Raw genomic sequence first — 7,847 nt, 5'->3', positions numbered from 1 at the left:
CTCGAGGCAACTGGAAATCAGCCTGATTGTAGCCTTGTGATATTTGGCTGCTCTGATGAGACAAGGGCCCTTCCCTCTCACCAGAAACAGGTGTTAAAGGTGGGCATGGTTGTAGCTAAATAGCTTATATTGTTAAATTGGAAGTCCCCATCACCTCCCTGTTTCAAAAGATGGCTGAACGAGATGCTCTCCATTGCTAAGATGGATCTTCGTTGTAATGGACAAGGGTCACACACCAATTTCCAAAAAATGTGGAGGCCATTCCTAGCACTTCTTGATAACTGAGCATATGACATAGGTACCCAGCTGCTATTTTGCATTCTTAGACTTATGGATGCTCTTTCTCCCTGCCTTCTGATGACTACTGATACCACCCATGTGTCTTTTTTTTGTATGTTGTTTTATTTTTCGTACTTTTATGGCGTACGTTATGTCCTTATTGTCATTGTTCTTCGTGATCAAAATAAAATACTTAAAAAAAAAAAAAGAAAAAAAAAAGCCCATCTTTCCTGTACATCTCAGAGGGGGCCTCTATGAAAACCCTCTGGGATGGTTCTCTTTTAACAGACTGCTTATGCTGATAGCAAATGCGACTATATACCGTAACCCACCTCTGGCTTTGGTGGACATACCCAAAACATACCAGCTGTTATTTTATTTTTCCTACTTGGAAGTCGGAATTTATTACCTCCAAGTTATACTTAAACGCAGCATCACTCTTCATGCAGATTCAGACCGATTCAGACCTGTCTCTTGCCAACGACAGCCTCCTGACATGTCCTGACTCCTGGCAACTTGACTGTTTTTTTCTGTAACATTTTGTTTCACCATGCCCAAAAGACCTTTCACCAGATCTGGAAAAGCCTTAAAAGAAGACACGTTGGCGACACCGCCGTCGTGGAAAGAAAAAACGCAGCCAACAACACTTGACGTTAGCATCATAGCGGACGACAGTAGTGATGGCGGTGAGCACAAGAATTTGACGGAAACTAACGTTATCCAAGATGACGAAGATGATATTTATATTTCCAGCGACACCCTTGATGCTGACAGGAGAGACGAATCTCAGACTGTCGGTAAGTTAGCTAATGTTGACCTGTTAGCACTCGTTTTAGCCTAACTAGCTTAACGTTAACTGCTAACGTTTATTTCATTTGGTTTATTTAAAATGATACTTTGTTGCAAATTAGTTTTCGTGCGGTTCACACTGTTCCTTGTTAAGCGAACGTTATTTTGTAAACAAATGACATGCAGCCCAAAATTTGCGAGCTGTAAAACAACAATGGATCAGCAGCAGCATATTGCCATTTCTGTGGCAGCTACAATTATTGTGATATGTTGTTGAGCAGCGGAGTAGGAGCACAGATCAAGATGTGTGAATAATGAAAGAAGGATGCACACAATTCAGAGGACACAACAACACTGAAGGCGAGATAGATTAAATGCTGTCACATTAACAACTGTCTTGAGTTTGTTTACTGTTGCATTGACAACAGGTATTTTTGTGGTGACAACACCGGCTATTTTAATCCACGAACTTTCTCTAATCCTAACTAAGTGGTTTTTTTTGCTAAACCTAACCAGACCTTAAAGGTGACATATTATACTAATTTTTCACATAGGTCTCAGGGGTGTGTTGCCCAAAACCCACCTTGGTCCTGGATTTAATACAGCCTGAAAAGTCCCTCTAGTATGCCCTACTGAAAACAGGCCATTGTGCTGTATAGCCTTATACAGCAAGCAACACAAAATGGTAAAACTTCCACATTTGATAATGTGTCATGTACAGATCCATGCTTTATCTTCAGACTTTTAGCGAAGCCTGCTTTGTATGGACCAAGGTTAATAAAGCAGTCATCCGTAATATGGTGGACGCACACATAGAACATTTTGGGGAGTTTTGAGGGTACATCTCCGTTAAAAATGAAATCAATCCACTGAGTCTTCAGAGGCTCAGACGAAGGGAATGAAAATAGACTTCTATGCTGGGTGTTGCAGTCAACAACACAGCAACAACTCTCACAGAGATGCGTTAACAGGCAAAACATTTTTATTAGGTAGCTTGAGCACTAAATATTAAACTTCTTATTTTTTCTTTATTACCCATTCCAGGGTTTCCCACAGAAAAGTTGTTAGGCCTGGTAGTATAATACATAAACTCTCATTAGAGCTCTGAAATATGAATACAGTTTAACACACAACATTTAAGAATTGGAAATTGAATTGTGTCTTCAAAATTCGAATATGTATAGAATCTAGATTTTATACAATATCATTACCCCTTAGTCGCAATCATGTTCAGACTATCTGCCATTAAGTTCTAATATTCTACTTTTGTTCCAACTCCCTTAACCAGCATTTCACATAATTATGACATGTACTTAACATTTTTTTACAACGTGATTTTAGATGCACTCAACTTTATTTCTCTCATTTTCAGTCATGAGTCCAACAGCAGCAGTCATGATCAAAAAGGCTAAGAAAAGAGAACAATTGCTGAGACTGAAAATCCGGAAATTGAATGAGATGGCCTCCCTTCGTCAAAAAGTTGCAGGTAAGTGTTTTTCTTTCTCCTCAAAACTACTTTCTTTCCATACCTAATCCTAATCTCAGTATCAGAATCAGTTTTGTTCTTCCAAACATATGAACACTGCCTCAACTGCAGTGAAGCACATAGACAAAATAAAGATACTAGATTAGTATCTTTAGTATTGGTCAAAACTACAAGTGTCACTGTATTCCTAAGCTTAATACAAACTGTACTTGAGGGTTCATAAATATAGAAACTGCACAACATCTAAGTATTGGTATACACACACACAAATCTAAATCATACTTTCCAGAGAAATAGCATTTTACTCATTCAGTATCATACCTTTCAACATGTTGCCTTTCAAGCAGGGATGGGCGATACCACACTTTTACAATTCGATACCGATACTTTTTGCTACAACTTTCGATACTGATACAGATACCAGAAGTAAACATTTTTTGAAAAAAGATCATAAACATCATTACATGACGCATACTGTCCATTAATAAACAATTTAGTTCAAATGAGTACAATATCATCTTTGTGCAAAAAGGTGTAAAAAGATAGTCCAGTACTTAGGAAGTAGGAGTACTACTAGAAATAATATGATACAAAATAATAATAATAAATATAGCCGCAAGCAGCAATGGCCAAGGTCCAAGCAGAAATGGCATTTAATGACTTCATACGACCTTCAGAGGAAAGTGAATGCATGCCACATGGATACATTGGCATACCCATGAGTGTACCTAGTGTAAACTTGGGGATTCAAACCTAATTTTGGTTCTTGATATTATCATTATATTTGGTTATATATATTATTATTTTCTCCCTCACCAAAAATATTAGAATCATATTGGAGATTCTAAGATTCAATAAGAACTGGATTTGATAAGCAGAATCAGAACCAGAATCAATCAAATCTAAACAATACTCAATCCTGCTTGAGCAGCCCTACTTTAATGTCTTTGAAAGTGTGAGCACATTGTTTGCACACTGTTATTATCGGGGGTGCATATAACTTTTTTGGTCTGGCTCTCAAAGGAGCACCTGGAGATGTTGCTTGGTGCTCACCCTTTACGTGTGAGTAGTGTTGTCACAATGCAAATTTTTTTTGTTTCAATACCGAGACCAATATAAATATGATACTTTGATACTTTTTGTTAGAATAGATTAATGTTCATAATATTTTTTAACTGACATTGATGTTTCTGGGTGTTAACCTCTGAGCAGCAGGTGTGTAGCCACCAGCCAATAATAGTGCACAGGCTGTGAGTGCAGGAATCTATAAAACTGTAGCAACCACGTTAGATGTCTGTCTTTGTCATAGATGTTAAAGAGCTGCAGGTCTCTGCGTGTGTGTGCGTGACGGTGGTCACACACATACGCATGTATACACAAACCCGCGTGTGGGTGCTCGCACATCCAGAACAGAGAAACTACAGCGGACAGTTTCAACTGAATTAACAGACTCAGCAGTGTGGTGCATTCCTGCAGGTTGTGTGGAGGTGCGCATGTGTTAATTTGTGATTTAGAATGTAACCGCTGTGAAACAATGGGGAAAATAAAGTTTTATTTCTTTGATTTCACTGCTTCTCTCTGTTAACGCGGCCCGCTCTCTCCACTGATTGTCTGCCTCGCTCGACCATCGCCGCTTTGGAGAGGAGCGGCTCTGAATGCTGTGTTCACAGACAGTCTGTAAACAGTAGTGATGATGTTATTTCAGTAAAGTAGACTAACTGTGTCCCAAAAAGGTTGGTACGTAAATGAGCCTTTTCACATGTTGTCTGGTGCGCATTTTTTATTTTGACCAGGCATGCGCACCTGCACACCAGTTATGTGCACCCCTGGTTGTTGTTGTTATTATTATTATTATTATTATTATTATTATTGTTTACACTATACAATTTTCTCTTCTTTTTAGCCCAGGCCAATGTTGTAGTGACGGAGTGATCATCATCTGCACCCCCCTCATCAGCCACCTCCTCCTCTTCATCTACCGACTCCAACTACTCCCCATCCTCATCCTCCTCCTCCTCTTCAGAGGATGAGAGGAAAAGAAGAAAACGGCACAGAAGGCACTTGGCAGAAGAGGTGAATCACGGGGACGGTTTCTATTTTAAAATGTTTTATTGATGTTAGATTAGAAATCTGAAACATTTGTGCTTAGGGATGTAGATTTTGGTTTGAAATTCTAACCATTTCATTACCAAAGTGGTTGTACTCATCTAGCATAACCTATCATTTAATCATTTAAAGGAGAAGTTCACAAAAAATACAAAAAAAACCCCCCAAAAAAACCCCAACATATTTTTCCTCTTCCCCAGAGTGATATCAATCCATCAAGATAGTCTCTGCTGTAGCTGTAGAGATGTCTTCTATCACTCCAATACAATGGAGTTGAATGGCATTGGGTTTGTGGTGCTCAAAGTGTGAAAAAATACATTGGACAAACTCGAAGGCAATGTTTCCTTACAGAAATCATGACCCGGTTATTCAAGATTATCCACAGTCATTGTGAGCAGTTTCATAGAGAACCATTTTCTACCAAAGACTGCCATAATAGTTTTCAATGAAACTGTTCATGAGGTGTGTGGATTATCTCGAGTAACCATGTTTTGATTTCTGGAAAGAGATGTGCTTTTCAAATGTAATTCTTGGCGCATTGAGCTAAATTGTTTTACTACTGAATTAGATTACTGCAGTAGTAAGCATAGCAGCTAGATATGCATACAAATAAAATACTTGTGATGATGTAAGAGACTAGTCACAGCTGTAGAAGTTGAATTGGATATGGTGAACTATCAGCTGTGCCATTAGGGTTTGTAAATTGAGATGTCCCAGTAGTTGTGCGCTACCTTGTGATTTGTTGATTGACCAGTTCATCCTTATTTACTAACTCTTCTCTTACTTTTGTAGCCTGTCGTCCAACGGAGATCATTGCCAGATAAAAGAGGGTGTTGAGCTCAGTGGGTAGAGCAGGTGACCAGCAGCCAGAAGGTTGCTGGTTCGAACCCCGGCTCCCCTGGGCGGAACTGAGCTACGTGCCGAAGCATCCTTGAGCAAGATGCTGAACCCCTAAACTGCTCCTGATGTGCAGTTGGCACCTTGCGAGGCAGCCTCTGCCATCAGAGGGCCCTGGATGAACTGGCGTCTCATCCAGGGGTGTACCCTGGCCTTCGCCCGGTGAGAGCTGGATTTGGCCCCAGTAGCCCCGCAACCCCCCGAAAGGGGGGATAAAAGCGGCAACACCCTGCGACCCCAATAGGGAAATAGCGGAAAGAAAATGAGATGAGAGATGTGTAGCCCTCCCAACCAACTCTATTTTATTACAGCATTGTCATGGTAAAACCCCTTATACCTGATGACACCTCGAGCCTGGGAACTGAATTGGAGGGAGTCCACGAAAATATCAACCGGTTAATGTGTTTACTTAAACTAGAGCGTATGACTCTGCCTAGGGTGCATAGAGGCCTGGTTAGCTTATTTTATAGCTACATTGTTATTGTGAACTTTAATACTCCCATGCATGTACCTTTAACACACTATAGCCCTAATAACACCACATTCAAATAAACATTTGTGACTGCAAATACACGTTGCAACAGGAAGAAGTGTTTATTACACAGAAAGAAAACATAGGCAATCACCCTTTACTTTTGACCTGGTGACCTTTGAGTTCAGAAAATAAAATAAAAAATAAATAAATACCCGGGTTTTGTAAATCAGTTATGGTACCATATCGTTGGCGCGCATGTCGAGTTGGAGCTCATGTATCCTTGTGAAAGTGTTTCTCAGTACTCACGGATAACCACAGTTTCCTCAAACCCTCGCTCAGAGGAGTGAGGTGACAGGAGATGAAGAAAACTAGTCCTGCTGACACGTCCTCGTGCAGCAGCAGTCTCTCTGGCGACAGCGGGGATCCTGAGCACCCTCTACAGCAGCAGCAGATCAGCGGCAGGCAGGCATGTAGGTCGGAGATACATCAGGAAACTCGGCGCAAAATATTTCTCCCTCACACACACGCGGTCTCCTTCCAGCTAGCAGAGACGAGGCTAACTCTAGCTCTATACACAACGATAATGGCGTCTCGGACACTCAGTACAATTCCCGGCTGAAACAGCTCTGAACTCGGCTTACTTCCACATTTGGTACCGGTAACACACAAACTGACCCTCCGGTTTAAGGTTTTAGTAACAACAGTAACTTTATAGGGTCTCAAATAGCTTACAACTACTTTTCCATGGTGTTGTCACTCTTTCTCCTCGTCTCTTCCCGTTACTAGCCCGAGCCTCGTCTCCTCTCTTTCTTTCTTAGTCCCACCCCCTTCCGAATCAGGTAGGTAATTGACACTCATCTCTGACAGGCACGGATTGGCTAATAACAGATTGATACCTGGTTACTCAAATAAACAAAAGAAACGTCATGAGACATTCACAAACCATGAAAAACATGGGACATTTTAGTACCTTCCCCAAATGAAGTGCACTTATTAATTTCTCTGTATTACTTCAAGGTTATTTCACCATAGAACTAATTTAACAGGCAATATTGCAAAATATACTGAATATTTGTAAACCCAAACACATGAAATAACATATCATTTATAGCAGGGCGCTACACTCTCCCCCCACCAAAAAATGGTCATGACCTCATGACATGTATAACATAAACCACATAATTTTGTTATGAACCGGGTACACAATCCCTTTAACCTATCCACTTATAAAAAGTGCTTTTGTATCTCTTAAAAGGAGATATAAATAAACCAACTTCCTTGTCATCTACCTTAACTAGGGAAGCAGTATGGGTACTAACTACTACAGACTTTGGGCTTCCTAGAAAGTCATAGGTTAGTCTGGTGGGGACCCTCTTCAGTCTCTGAGGTCGTCTTGTCTCGTCTGAGCTCGCCGTTATGTCTTGTCTCACAACAGTGTCATCTCTCATTTGTGTCTCAGTTGGTTTGTCTAATGTCTGTGTCTCAGTGTCTCTTTCAGCTTCAGCAGTCCTTTCGACAGTCTTATCTTGAACTGAGGATTCATCTTCCCCAGCTGCTGCAGGTTCCTCAGCTGTAGCCTCTTGCATCTCTGAGTTACTTGTATGGATAGCTAGATCCACGTCCAGACTGAAAGGTTCTGGTTGATCAACTTTCTGAGATTCTGGTTCCTTTGACTCTCGTGCTGAATGATAATCATACCATACATCCATTTCATCATCTTCTGAGTCAGATGCATACTCAATCTTTTCATCATGCTCAGGTGTAGGTAAGTCAGAAAGGTTACAGTTTTCATTTCTCCTTGCTTTGAGCCGTTTG

At 40.6% G+C, this 7,847-nt stretch overlaps 1 long non-coding RNA gene across 1 annotated transcript; it reads left to right on the top strand.

The window, feature by feature from the left end:
* Nucleotides 1-751: 751 nt before the first annotated feature.
* LOC311266784 lies at nt 752-6,859 on the top strand. The gene is made up of 4 exons (XR_014623767.1): nt 752-1,076; nt 2,441-2,554; nt 4,458-4,627; nt 5,453-6,859. It is a non-coding gene; the product is annotated as an uncharacterized lncRNA (long non-coding RNA).
* Nucleotides 6,860-7,847: the final 988 nt, after the last annotated feature.

This window comes from Pagrus pagrus (genome assembly GCF_965226575.1).
Source record: "Pagrus pagrus genome assembly, chromosome: 12".
NCBI lineage: Eukaryota > Metazoa > Chordata > Actinopteri > Spariformes > Sparidae > Pagrus > Pagrus pagrus.
The sequence above is the reverse complement of the archived record's forward strand: the minus strand, read 5'-3'. Positions and strand labels throughout refer to the sequence as shown.